This window comes from Thalassophryne amazonica, chromosome 9 (genome assembly GCF_902500255.1).
Source record: "Thalassophryne amazonica chromosome 9, fThaAma1.1, whole genome shotgun sequence".
Taxonomy (NCBI): Eukaryota; Metazoa; Chordata; class Actinopteri; order Batrachoidiformes; family Batrachoididae; genus Thalassophryne; species Thalassophryne amazonica.
The window spans coordinates 94,185,485-94,199,670 of record NC_047111.1 but is presented as its reverse complement, the minus strand read 5'-3'; the positions used below and the strand labels follow the sequence as shown (position 1 = coordinate 94,199,670).

The window sequence follows — 14,186 nt, the reverse complement described above, 5'->3', positions numbered from 1 at the left end:
GCGGTGCAGTTTTAGCTGCAGCCCCCACTCCTCCCCCAAGCTGATGGCGGCGCATCTCAGGGTTGCTGCGTGGCCTTCACCCACTTGTCTCAATTCGGACAACGGACTTCTTCAAACTTAGTGCACATAAACAATGTCAAATGTGTATGTGCTGTCTTTAATTCTGATGTGTGCCATTATTACGGTAAACAAGTAATAATTGTGGACTCATTGCTGTCTGAGGTAACTGGAGTATAAACATAATTTCTCCACCGTGAGATCAATAAAGTATATTTCATATCTCAACCACAGAGCCAGCCCGCTTGATCAGTTTCTCCAGTCTGTATGGGTCCTTCTTGGATGTGCTCCCCGCACACCACGGTGTAAAAGAAGGCTACGGGCTGGTAGAACATCCACAGGAGTATCCTGCAGATGTTAAAGGACCACAGCCTCCTCAGAAGGTACAGCCTGCTCTGTCACTTCCTGTACAGGTGGTTGGTGTGGGTTGTCCACTCCAGTTTGCTGTCCATCCTCAGTCAAGATGCATGTAGGAATCCACAGCCTTCAGCCCCTCGATCAGAACTGGTCAGTCTTGATCTGGACTTCTCAAAGTCAATGACCAGCTCCTTTGTGTTTGAGGTGTTGGAAGATGGTTTGTGTGCCACCAGGCAGCAAAGTCCTTGACTCGGCAGGAACTGGGCAGCAAGGAAAAGCAAGATGATTTCCATCGTGGCCATATTGATAACAGACGATTCCCTTCCCCCAATTCACCACCAATAAGATGTTTTGATTGGACAAGGTGATTTTTAGTTGCTCAGAAAGGGAAATCAAGATGGCCTCCATCTCCATAGCAGATGTATTGGATAATGAACGATGGTCATTTTCAAAATAAGCCTCCTTCTAGCCTCCCCCAATACACCACTAAGGATTTTTTTTTTGGGGGGGGAGGGGGGGATTAAACAAGACATTCTTTAGTTATTTAGCGGAAATTAAAATGTTTACAGATGGATGTCCAGAGGAGGGGGGCAAAAACATAATCCCCCACCAACTTTGTTGAGCAAATGAGGGAAAACATGTCATTATTCTGCAATATGTTCATGGTGGCCTCATGATTCTGGAGAGGAAACCAAAGGAACTTGTTAGGTTCTTTTATCACAGTGAGTGATCTTCAAAGAACTGGACAGGAAATGGAAGTTTAGATATTGTATTGTAAAGAGTTGTTACACTGACACAGAGAAACAGTCTCAGCGCTGGGATCTTTTCACCAGGTCACATGCAAACACCTGGGACAAAGAACCCAGATTTCCTCTCTACGCTACTTTTTCTTCCTTCAGTCTAAGCCACCCCCATATGGGCAGTCCTTAACCTGGCTTGAATCAGTGTCTGTGTGCGATGGGCTGCAAAGTGAGGTGAAACTAGGTGGGCGTCTGGTCATGTTGCATTCATGGTTGTTATGTAAAAATCTTATAGTGTGTGTTTATGTCTGTAATGTAGTGTAACAACAAAAGAGTGTTCCATCACGCTGATTGATTTTATCAATTAAACATCTATCAAAAGATCAGATGGTTTTATCAATTAGACAGTTGTAAAAAGATCAGAAAGTTTGACCAAATACAAGGACATTTTTTGCGTCAGCCATTTGAAAAGCAATTAGGTTAAGGTCAGACAGTTACAAGGACATTTTGGATGTGCATCAACTATTTTGTGTTATGCATCATGGAACACTCACAAACTTTACTGGGATACTGGCCCAACTCCTTCTTCCAGTAATTCAATAAGCAAGCTTGTTTTAATAGCAGTCAGATGCGGGTGATATCTAATTGAAGCGTGCTCTTTAACATCGCAACAGCAACATGAACTCAAAGGTTACAAAGTCTCTTCACACCAATTACCACCACGTCATGGAGTTAGCTCAGGGTATACAGTGCTACTCAGACAAAATGAGCTCTGTATAATTAAAAGATGACTGCAATTATTTGTGGATGACACATCTTTTACCACGTGAGTCAAGCTGACACTCGCACACATGCAATGAGAGACATCTGTGTACGGCTCCGCAGTACTTTCCTGCTCGCAGTGCACATCTGCTCCTGTTGATGAAGGTTCATAAGTGAGGTTAATTAAACAACATGTCTCATGGCGTCCTCATGGGTCTCCTTTATTCAGCGTGGTGCATCATCTTCCTCACCCACCTCACCTCGCAACCTCACAACCTCAGAGCCGCTCTGGTAGAGACGGACTGAAAGCCAATCGCTGAAATAAAGTGAAAGCTGGAAAGAAGGAACCAAAATAGGAAAAAAGTAACTTTGAAAAGGTATTATATATAATGCAGGACAGAATCAGAAACTGTCTTCAGGACTATTAATACCCATTTTACTTTTCTGTATTATTGGACAATTAACTTAATTGTGCTTCACGTAGAGTTGCATATGTTGAACACTCAAAAATTTAACTACAGAAAGACGAGGACACACAAAAGGGTTTGTTGTTGTTTCAGGAGCAGCAATATTTATTCAAACAAAGTAGTTAAATTGACATACCTTTTCCATATATAAGGCACAGAAAAGGACTGGACAATACGGCACTAAATGTTAATTTTCTGTAGTGTTACTGAACTTAAAGCTACAGTGTGTAGGATTTAGTGTCAACTACTGGTGAGGTTGCAAATTACATTTAGCTACTGTACCAACATGACTGTGCAACATTGTAGCCTCCATCAGGGGTCCGCTCCAATGTAGGTATGAAGGGTTGATTCTAAGCTTATGAAAAAACAGATTCATAGGTAATTATACACTGATGAAGAGATGGTTATACATGCTGTACTACGTTAATGCTAATAAGTGCCCCTGAATCCAATACATTGTAGCTTTAAATGTGTAGTCCCTTTTTTATTTATTTATTTTCCATTTACATCTTAAAATGATTTTCTTTGGCACCACAATATACTGAAAAAAAAGAATAGTTGAACCAACTTTAAAAAGCATTACAATTGGTAAAACCTGAATGAATTGAGTTGTTTGAACTTAGGGTTGTAAGTTATAGCAACTCTAGATCAACTCTAACTTGCAAACATAAGTTCAAACAACTTAATTCATTCAGGTTTTACCAATTGTAACGCTTTTTTAAGTTGTTTTTTTCAGTGTAATTTAGTTTTTTTTTTTTTAGCATTCAACAGGATTCACAATCTTATGTCACCAATATGAAAAAAGTTTCCTTTCTTTCTTGACCCATGTGGGTTAAAATATAACAGCAAGATGCTGTATCACGCCAGAATGGCGGTTTAGCGGTTAGAAGTATTGCCTCACAGGAAGGAGGTTGTTGGTTTGCTTCCTGCCTGGTCCTTTCTGTGTGGAGTTTACATGTTCTCCCCATGTTTGTGTAGGTTCCCTCCAGGTGTTCCGGCTTCCCCCCACATCCAAAGCCATGCAGGTAGTGGTGGGCACAGCTAACCAAAAAGTTAGCTTCGATAACAGTTAATCCGCTACTGAAAAGCTATCTTTTATAAACCTACACAGATAAACCCCTAAAAAGTCTAGCGGAAGTTACAGATAAAAGCTAAACCGATAACTTTCAGTATTGACTTCAGTATACACTAGCAGCTACTGACACAACAATGAGCCAGCGCTTCTGTGTCAGATTAGTTTTCTCTCAGCAAAAGAGACCTATTGACAGAGGAGGAGGAGGAAAAATAAAGACAAGTTCTCTTCACACCATAATGACTTGCCGGCATATCACGCAAGTCATCAACAGACATACAGTTTTAACTTATGGTTAAAATTTTAACCAAACTAATTCCAGACAAGTTATTTAAAATAATGCCATGTCTGGGTTTTATAAAGTGAAAATATCACCCTTTCTCTCCTGTAACCAGCTCTCCTCTGCCTGCAGAGGATAGAGCTGTCTGTCTGCTAGGAAACATTTAAAAAGTAGGCACTAAAATCTTTTACTTCAGACTTCACAAATGTTTTTAACTGTTAAGCTTTATTCCATATGCATGCAAAAATTATCAGACCTAAATTATCGGACCTAAATTTATCGGATGCTAATTGGTCCACTGATGGTTTTCAAAGTTATCTGAAAAGCTAATCCAATAACGAAAACATTAGCTTTGATAAGTAGCGGTTAGCGGATTAGCAGACCTGTGCCCACCACTGCATGCAGGTTAGGTGAACTGGAAACTTTGAAATGAGTGTAGTGACTGTGTTTGTTTTTCTACATGTGGCCCTGTGATAGACTGTCCAGGGCTTCTCGCTCTATAACTGCTGGTATAGGCTCCAGCTCACCCCCGTGTGAACTTTAATTGGAGTAAGCAGGTAATGGATGGATGGACAGAAGCTCTATCACACTGGTAAAATGAGTTTCCAAACTGGTGGTCTGCATTCAGTTGTCAATACAAACATTAGTTAGTTACAATGATTTTAGATGGTTTGCTGATATACACCAAAACGTATCAAATAGTTATAAGTAGTAGAATTTTTCCTCATTTTAAGTCAGACATTCCTAGTTCCATATATCCACTGAATGCAAAACTTCTAACCTTGCACATATGCACATGCATTTCCTCCTTCATACTTTCTGCAATATCACACAGCTTAATACTGTATTTTCCAGAGTATAAGTAGTTTTTTGTTTGTTTTATGAGTTTTGGAGGTCCTGTGAACTATACTCTCTTGAGACTTATATACTGAAAAACCACACATTTAATAATAATAATAATTTGTGGGTTTTTCCCAGGAATCCAAGCTCTCAAAAAAATAAACTCTAAGCATAAAAGCATAAATGGTCATTATAAAAGTACACTACAACATTGCACAAAAATCTTAAATTAAATACCTGATAATACAGAAAAAAAGATGCAACTTGTAGTCTGGAAAATATGGCATTCACACTTGATATGGAATGCTCCCCAAAATAAATACTTTCCTAGCAACAAAATTAGCTGTGAATTTTCAAAATATCGCACAAATAAAAATACTTTATAAGAACTACATTTCAACACAGAGTAAATGTTGTTCTTTGTGAGAAATTGAAAGGGACTACACCTTTAACATTACTATGCTCATCATGTGAAAGTCATAATCTAGATGTAACTATGGGATGACACTCTTAAGTCAGAAAATCATTAATAATTGAATTTTCGACAACTACGCTTATTGTTCAGTCCATTTCCATACGTTACAAAACCGTAAAGGTTTAAATGAAATGGAATCAGTGGAAAGAAATTATAAATGGAACCCATCCATGAGGAGATTTTCATATGTCCCGAAGGTGGGATGAAGTAGTCGAGATGTTGAGAAAAAACCTTCTACAGGTGAGGACACATGCAACACTCTCAGTACACACAACAGGTTTGTCAAATCTCATGAAAGCAGTTCACGGCTGAATACACAATCACAATCAGCAATCCCTTTCTCAGTATGACATAATTAACAAGACTGGAATTCATATTATACAATAATGACCTTGAATAAAATTAGGTGATTGTGCTTTTTTAACCAACGCAGAACAAATAATACAAAGACAAGATGTACATCACTTATAAAACATTAACACTGTTATATAAAATTTGAATTTGAAGCACTTCTGTGGCAGTAAACAATTTACAAAATGGCGAGTAATAAGTAAATATCAATTACAGTAAAATACCACAGCATGGATCACATGAAGCAATCATCATTGGAAATACTATGTAGACACAACCGCCATCAAATGTGCATTCATCTTATTTTACGGCGTGAGCGACCATTTCAGTCACACGCGGCACCCAACAAAAGTAAACAATAAACAGTGCATCAAACTGTGCTCAACGCTTTATGTCTTGTTTTCTTTTTTACTAACATCTAAAGAGAAATTTGAAGTACAAAACAATAGCAGGAATTGTGCAGGGTTTTGTGTGTGTGTGTGTGTGTGTGTGTGTGTGTGTGTGTGTGTGTGTGTGTGTGTGTGTGTGTGTGTGTGTGTGTGTGTGTGTGTGTGTGTGTGTGTGTGTGTGTGTAGTTTCCTCCACATCCTCAGGTTTGTGATCCTTTGCTTGAAGCAACTGCATGTTTATTCAGTGGTGCTTCTCAGCTTTTCGGAAACTGTAAACACAAAATAGTTATATTAAAATGTTGGTGTTAAATAAATACTTTTCCACATTTAGGGCTGCCGCTATTAGTCAAGGCACATGATTACATCAAACCTGAAAATGCATCAACACCAAAAGTTTTTTTTTTTTTGTATTTTAATTTTAATGAATGTATCTTTTTTTATTTCCTTTAATGCTTCAATTCAAATGAAAATGTTATTCCAGTAATTACCACAATGTGATTGCTACGTATGTGGGTGACATGAGAGATTTTTTGTCCCAGTCACTGATCAGGTCTAGTTTCTTAGTAAGTAAGGGATTTTTTCAAATTTGCGCCAAACAAAAACATGTTTTGTACATTGTGCAAATGTTAAATGGCCAACCACAGCAGCACTAGCGCTATGCACCAACACCTGAAGAGGAAACATGAAGAGGACTGCCAGAAAAGGCAAAACCACTGTAAAGGCCCCTTCACACATAACACGATTGAAGCTGACTAGTGCACGAAGGAGGAATTGCATGTGCTCGTGAAAAATCGGAGCTGCCTCAAACGCCTCGTACAGCTGTCACCACAACTATTCACGCACATCAGCGGCTGAAAGACAGCGAGTGCCCTGCGAGTGCCCATTCCACCCCTCTCTCGGCAGGAGTCAGCTAATTCCAGGTGACACACACGAACATCCAACACCTCTCACTGGACACAGAAAAGGTGGGGCTATTCAAGTTCCAAGCATGAGAGTAGAGAGCAGGTGACCACATTCGAGCTGTCTGTGAAAAGTGTGTAAATGCAACACGAGTGTGGCGTAACCTAGCAACACATGGTTGTGACTGTGCAGAACCCCACAAACACACACACACACACACAGATGGCTTGTAGAGTGTGTCGTCATCGTCGTTGCCACCCCAACACACATGGCTTGTAGTGTGTGCCCCCCCCAACACACACACACATACACACACCATGAATCCTACATTGTCAGCTGTGGCTGAGGGTCCCAAAGTCCAGCACAGTGTGCTGCTGGGACAGCTGACCGCTGTGCACTGCAACACAGCTGGTCAACACGTAATGCACATGTGTGGGTGGGTGCTCATGCCCTATGATATGCTGATAATGTCATACAGACACGATCACATGAGGACCAGCCAGCGTCTGAGTGCTCAGCATGGTGAAAAATTAATGAGCCGTCCGTAAATTCCACCACGTAAATTGTAGTTTACATGACAGACAGAAAGAGTGGAGATAAAATAAAACAAATAAGGGTAAAGGCGTGAACTCATTCATGTGTGATCACATTGCCCATACACTTTGCTAGGAAAGAAGGCACATATCAGCTGACCACCGACTGTTAGCTGGACCTGACCGTGCATGCAAGGTGTTACAATAAAGACATGGACATCAGACAGATGCAGGACAAAAAATAATAATACATAATTTTTCTGTGAGCTGATGATGTTTGCAGACAAAGGTGGCGTGGCCCTGTGACCTACAGCTGTTCAGATATCTGTGCTCGCAAGTCACAGCCGGACAACACCTGTCGTGGTTTGTAAGATATGATCTCGCATAATGTTACCGTGAGGCACGGACGTCAGCTTGCTGTCCTCACGTGGAAATAAATGAAAAGACATATCACATCAGTGCACCACAACGCTGGTGAATATCCTGCCTTTTTTTGTTGTTGTTGTTGTTTTTTTAATTATTTGTTTAGATTAGTCCGGTTCCGGAGCACAGCGGTGTTCTGCTGTATCTGTTAGCTGTTTGAACTGAGCTGTTTGAGTTCTTTGAATTAACAGTCTTTTTCAAGACTTTTTTACTTTTTACTTTTTTTTTTTTACTTTTTCACCGTGCTCCAACGCCTAAAGAAGACCTCTAACGGTCGAAACATCGCGACGGAGCACTTTTATCAGCTAACTTTCATCAGCGTTGGCAAGCTAACTAGCTTGCTAACGCTTTCGTTTTTATTTTTATTTTATTTTTTAGCACTGTTGTCGTGCTGCTCCACAGCCTGTCTAGTGGATTTTTATTTTATTTTAGCGCTGTTGTCGTGCGTTACCTGTGCTGCTCCACAGCCTGCCTAGTGGATTTTTATTTTATTTTAGCACTGTTGTCGTGTGTTACCTGTGCTGCTCCACAGCCTGCCTAGTGGATTTTTATTTTATTTTAGCGCTGTTGTCGTGTGTTACCTGTGCTGCTCCACAGCCTGTCCAGTGGATTTTTATTTTATTTTTTAGCACTGTTGTCGTGTGTTACCTGTGCTGCTCCACAGCCTGTTCAGTGGATTTTTATTTTATTTTTTAGCACTGTTGTCGTGCGTTACCTGTGCTGCTCCAGAGCCTGCCCAGTGGATTTTTATTTTATTTTTTAGCACTGTTGTCGTGCGTTACCTGTGCTGCTCCACAGCCTGTTCAGTGGATTTTTATTTTATTTTTTAGCACTGTTGTCGTGCGTTACCTGTGCTGCTCCACAGCCTGTCCAGTGGATTTTTATTTTATTTTTTAGCACTGTTGTCGTGCGTTACCTGTGCTGCTCCACAGCCTGTTCTGTGGATTTTTATTTTATTTTTTAGCACTGTTGTCGTGCGTTACCTGTGCTGCTCCACAGCCTGTCCAGTGGATTTTTATTTTATTTTTTAGCACTGTTGTCGTGCGTTACCTGTGCTGCTCCACAGCCTGTCCAGTGGATTTTTATTTTATTTTTTAGCACTGTTGTCGTGTGTTACCTGTGCTGCTCCACAGCCTGTCCAGTGGATTTTTATTTTATTTTTTAGCACTGTTGTCGTGTGTTACCTGTGCTGCTCCACAGCCTGTTCAGTGGATTTTTATTTTATTTTTTAGCACTGTTGTCGTGCGTTACCTGTGCTGCTCCAGAGCCTGCCCAGTGGATTTTTATTTTATTTTTTAGCACTGTTGTCGTGCGTTACCTGTGCTGCTCCACAGCCTGTTCAGTGGATTTTTATTTTATTTTTTAGCACTGTTGTCGTGCGTTACCTGTGCTGCTCCACAGCCTGTCCAGTGGATTTTTATTTTATTTTTTAGCACTGTTGTCGTGCGTTACCTGTGCTGCTCCACAGCCTGTTCTGTGGATTTTTATTTTATTTTTTAGCACTGTTGTCGTGCGTTACCTGTGCTGCTCCACAGCCTGTCCAGTGGATTTTTATTTTATTTTTAGCACTGTTGTCGTGCGTTACCTGTGCTGCTCCACAGCCTGTCCAGTGGATTTTTATTTTATTTTTTAGCACTGTTGTCGTGTGTTACCTGTGCTGGTACACAGCCTGTTCAGTGGATTTTTATTTTATTTTTTAGCACTGTTGTCGTGTGTTACCTGTGCTGCTCCACAGCCTGTTCAGTGGATTTTTATTTTATTTTTTAGCACTGTTGTCGTGTGTTACCTGTGCTGCTCCACAGCCTGCCTAGTGGATTTTATTTTATTTTAGCACTGTTGTCGTGCGTTACCTGTGCTGCTCCACAGCCTGTTCAGTGGATTTTTATTTTATTTTTTAGCACTGTTGTCGTGTGTTACCTGTGCTGCTCCACAGCCTGCCTAGTGGATTTTTATTTTATTTTAGCACTGTTGTCGTGTGTTACCTGTGCTGCTCCACAGCCTGTCCAGTGGATTTTTATTGTATTTTTAGCACTGTTGTCGTGTGTTACCTGTGCTGCTCCACAGCCTGTTCATGTGGATTTTTATTTTATTTTTTAGCACTGTTGTCGTGCGTTACCTGTGCTGCTCCACAGCCTGTCCAGTGGATTTTTATTTTATTTTTTAGCACTGTTGTCGTGCGTTACCTGTGCTGCTCCACAGCCTGTTCAGTGGATTTTTATTTTATTTTTTAGCACTGTTGTCGTGCGTTACCTGTGCTGCTCCACAGCCTGTCCAGTGGATTTTTATTTTATTTTTAGCACTGTTGTCGTGCGTTACCTGTGCTGCTCCACAGCCTGTTCCTGTGGATTTTTATTTTATTTTTTAGCACTGTTGTCGTGCGTTACCTGTGCTGCTCCACAGCCTGTCCAGTGGATTTTTATTTTATTTTTTAGCACTGTTGTCGTGCGTTACCTGTGCTGCTCCACAGCCTGTTCTGTGGATTTTTATTTTATTTTTTAGCACTGTTGTCGTGCGTTACCTGTGCTGCTCCACAGCCTGTCCAGTGGATTTTTATTTTATTTTTTAGCACTGTTGTCGTGCGTTACCTGTGCTGCTCCACAGCCTGTCCAGTGGATTTTTATTTTATTTTTTAGCACTGTTGTCGTGTGTTACCTGTGCTGGTACACAGCCTGTTCAGTGGATTTTTATTTTATTTTTTAGCACTGTTGTCGTGTGTTACCTGTGCTGCTCCACAGCCTGTTCAGTGGATTTTTATTTTATTTTTTAGCACTGTTGTCGTGTGTTACCTGTGCTGCTCCACAGCCTGCCTAGTGGATTTTTATTTTATTTTAGCACTGTTGTCGTGCGTTACCTGTGCTGCTCCACAGCCTGTTCAGTGGATTTTTATTTTATTTTTTAGCACTGTTGTCGTGTGTTACCTGTGCTGCTCCACAGCCTGCCTAGTGGATTTTTATTTTATTTTAGCACTGTTGTCGTGTGTTACCTGTGCTGCTCCACAGCCTGTCCAGTGGATTTTTATTTTATTTTTTAGCACTGTTGTCGTGTGTTACCTGTGCTGCTCCACAGCCTGTTCTGTGGATTTTTATTTTATTTTTTAGCACTGTTGTCGTGCGTTACCTGTGCTGCTCCACAGCCTGTCCAGTGGATTTTTATTTTATTTTTTAGCACTGTTGTCGTGCGTTACCTGTGCTGCTCCACAGCCTGTTCAGTGGATTTTTATTTTATTTTTTAGCACTGTTGTCGTGCGTTACCTGTGCTGCTCCACAGCCTGTCCAGTGGATTTTTATTTTATTTTTAGCACTGTTGTCGTGCGTTACCTGTGCTGCTCCACAGCCTGTTCTGTGGATTTTTATTTTATTTTTTAGCACTGTTGTCGTGCGTTACCTGTGCTGCTCCACAGCCTGTCCAGTGGATTTTTATTTATTTTTTAGCACTGTTGTCGTGCGTTACCTGTGCTGCTCCACAGCCTGTCCAGTGGATTTTTATTTTATTTTTTAGCACTGTTGTCGTGCGTTACCTGTGCTGCTCCACAGCCTGTCCAGTGGATTTTTATTTTATTTTTTAGCACTGTTGTCGTGTGTTACCTGTGCTGGTACACAGCCTGTTCAGTGGATTTTTATTTTATTTTTTAGCACTGTTGTCGTGTGTTACCTGTGCTGCTCCACAGCCTGTTCAGTGGATTTTTATTTTATTTTTTAGCACTGTTGTCGTGTGTTACCTGTGCTGCTCCACAGCCTGCCTAGTGGATTTTTATTTTATTTTAGCACTGTTGTCGTGCGTTACCTGTGCTGCTCCACAGCCTGTTCAGTGGATTTTTATTTTATTTTTTAGCACTGTTGTCGTGTGTTACCTGTGCTGCTCCACAGCCTGCCTAGTGGATTTTTATTTTATTTTAGCACTGTTGTCGTGTGTTACCTGTGCTGCTCCACAGCCTGTCCAGTGGATTTTTATTTTATTTTTTAGCACTGTTGTCGTGTGTTACCTGTGCTGCTCCACAGCCTGTTCTGTGGATTTTTATTTTATTTTTTAGCACTGTTGTCGTGCGTTACCTGTGCTGCTCCACAGCCTGTCCAGTGGATTTTTATTTTATTTTTTAGCACTGTTGTCGTGCGTTACCTGTGCTGCTCCACAGCCTGTCCAGTGGATTTTTATTTTATTTTTTAGCACTGTTGTCGTGTGTTACCTGTGCTGCTCCACAGCCTGTCCAGTGGATTTTTATTTTATTTTTTAGCACTGTTGTCGTGTGTTACCTGTGCTGCTCCACAGCCTGTCCAGTGGATTTTTATTTTATTTTTTAGCACTGTTGTCGTGTGTTACCTGTGCTGCTCCACAGCCTGTCCAGTGGATTTTTATTTTATTTTTTAGCACTGTTGTCGTGCGTTACCTGTGCTGCTCCACAGCCTGTTCTGTGGATTTTTATTTTATTTTTTAGCACTGTTGTCGTGCGTTACCTGTGCTGCTCCACAGCCTGTCCAGTGGATTTTTATTTTATTTTTTAGCACTGTTGTCGTGCGTTACCTGTGCTGCTCCACAGCCTGTCCAGTGGATTTTTATTTTATTTTTTAGCACTGTTGTCGTGTGTTACCTGTGCTGCTCCACAGCCTGTCCAGTGGATTTTTATTTTATTTTTTAGCACTGTTGTCGTGTGTTACCTGTGCTGCTCCACAGCCTGTTCAGTGGATTTTTATTTTATTTTTTAGCACTGTTGTCGTGTGTTACCTGTGCTGCTCCACAGCCTGCCTAGTGGATTTTTATTTTATTTTAGCACTGTTGTCGTGTGTTACCTGTGCTGCTCCACAGCCTGTCCAGTGGATTTTTATTTTATTTTTTAGCACTGTTGTCGTGTGTTACCTGTGCTGCTCCACAGCCTGTTCTGTGGATTTTTATTTTATTTTTTAGCACTGTTGTCGTGCGTTACCTGTGCTGCTCCACAGCCTGTCCAGTGGATTTTTATTTTATTTTTTAGCACTGTTGTCGTGCGTTACCTGTGCTGCTCCACAGCCTGTCCAGTGGATTTTTATTTTATTTTTTAGCACTGTTGTCGTGCGTTACCTGTGCTGCTCCACAGCCTGTCCAGTGGATTTTTATTTTATTTTTTAGCACTGTTGTCGTGTGTTACCTGTGCTGCTCCACAGCCTGTCCAGTGGATTTTTATTTTATTTTTTAGCACTGTTGTCGTGCGTTACCTGTGCTGCTCCACAGCCTGTTCAGTGGATTTTTATTTTATTTTTTAGCACTGTTGTCGTGTGTTACCTGTGCTGCTCCACAGCCTGTCCAGTGGATTTTTATTTTATTTTTTAGCACTGTTGTCGTGTGTTACCTGTGCTGCTCCACAGCCTGCCTAGTGGATTTTTATTTTATTTTAGCACTGTTGTCGTGCGTTACCTGTGCTGCTCCACAGCCTGTTCAGTGGATTTTTATTTTATTTTTTAGCACTGTTGTCGTGTGTTACCTGTGCTGCTCCACAGCCTGCCTAGTGGATTTTTATTTTATTTTAGCACTGTTGTCGTGTGTTACCTGTGCTGCTCCACAGCCTGTCCAGTGGATTTTTATTTTATTTTTTAGCACTGTTGTCGTGTGTTACCTGTGCTGCTCCACAGCCTGTTCTGTGGATTTTTATTTTATTTTTTAGCACTGTTGTCGTGCGTTACCTGTGCTGCTCCACAGCCTGTCCAGTGGATTTTTATTTTATTTTTTAGCACTGTTGTCGTGCGTTACCTGTGCTGCTCCACAGCCTGTTCAGTGGATTTTTATTTTATTTTTTAGCACTGTTGTCGTGCGTTACCTGTGCTGCTCCACAGCCTGTCCAGTGGATTTTTATTTTATTTTTTAGCACTGTTGTCGTGCGTTACCTGTGCTGCTCCACAGCCTGTTCTGTGGATTTTTATTTTATTTTTTAGCACTGTTGTCGTGCGTTACCTGTGCTGCTCCACAGCCTGTCCAGTGGATTTTATTTTATTTTTTAGCACTGTTGTCGTGCGTTACCTGTGCTGCTCCACAGCCTGTCCAGTGGATTTTTATTTTATTTTTTAGCACTGTTGTCGTGCGTTACCTGTGCTGCTCCACAGCCTGTCCAGTGGATTTTTATTTTATTTTTTAGCACTGTTGTCGTGTGTTACCTGTGCTGGTACACAGCCTGTTCAGTGGATTTTTATTTTATTTTTTAGCACTGTTGTCGTGTGTTACCTGTGCTGCTCCACAGCCTGTTCAGTGGATTTTTATTTTATTTTTTAGCACTGTTGTCGTGTGTTACCTGTGCTGCTCCACAGCCTGCCTAGTGGATTTTTATTTTATTTTAGCACTGTTGTCGTGCGTTACCTGTGCTGCTCCACAGCCTGTTCAGTGGATTTTTATTTTATTTTTTAGCACTGTTGTCGTGTGTTACCTGTGCTGCTCCACAGCCTGCCTAGTGGATTTTTATTTTATTTTAGCACTGTTGTCGTGTGTTACCTGTGCTGCTCCACAGCCTGTCCAGTGGATTTTTATTTTATTTTTTAGCACTGTTGTCGTGTGTTACCTGTGCTGCTCCACAGCCTGTTC

At 41.0% G+C, this 14,186-nt stretch overlaps 1 protein-coding gene across 4 annotated transcripts in view; it reads right to left on the bottom strand.

Annotated features, from left to right (window-relative positions):
- Window positions 1–5,969: 5,969 nt before the first annotated feature.
- LOC117517671 (roundabout homolog 1-like) overlaps window positions 5,970–14,186 on the bottom strand; it is a 375,114-nt gene continuing 366,897 nt past the window's right edge. For all 4 annotated transcript variants that reach the window (XM_034178786.1, XM_034178787.1, XM_034178788.1 and 1 more), the window contains one exon: window positions 5,970–6,059. The gene's annotated coding sequence lies outside the window, so the exon portion shown is untranslated. The remainder of the gene's footprint in view (window positions 6,060–14,186) is intronic.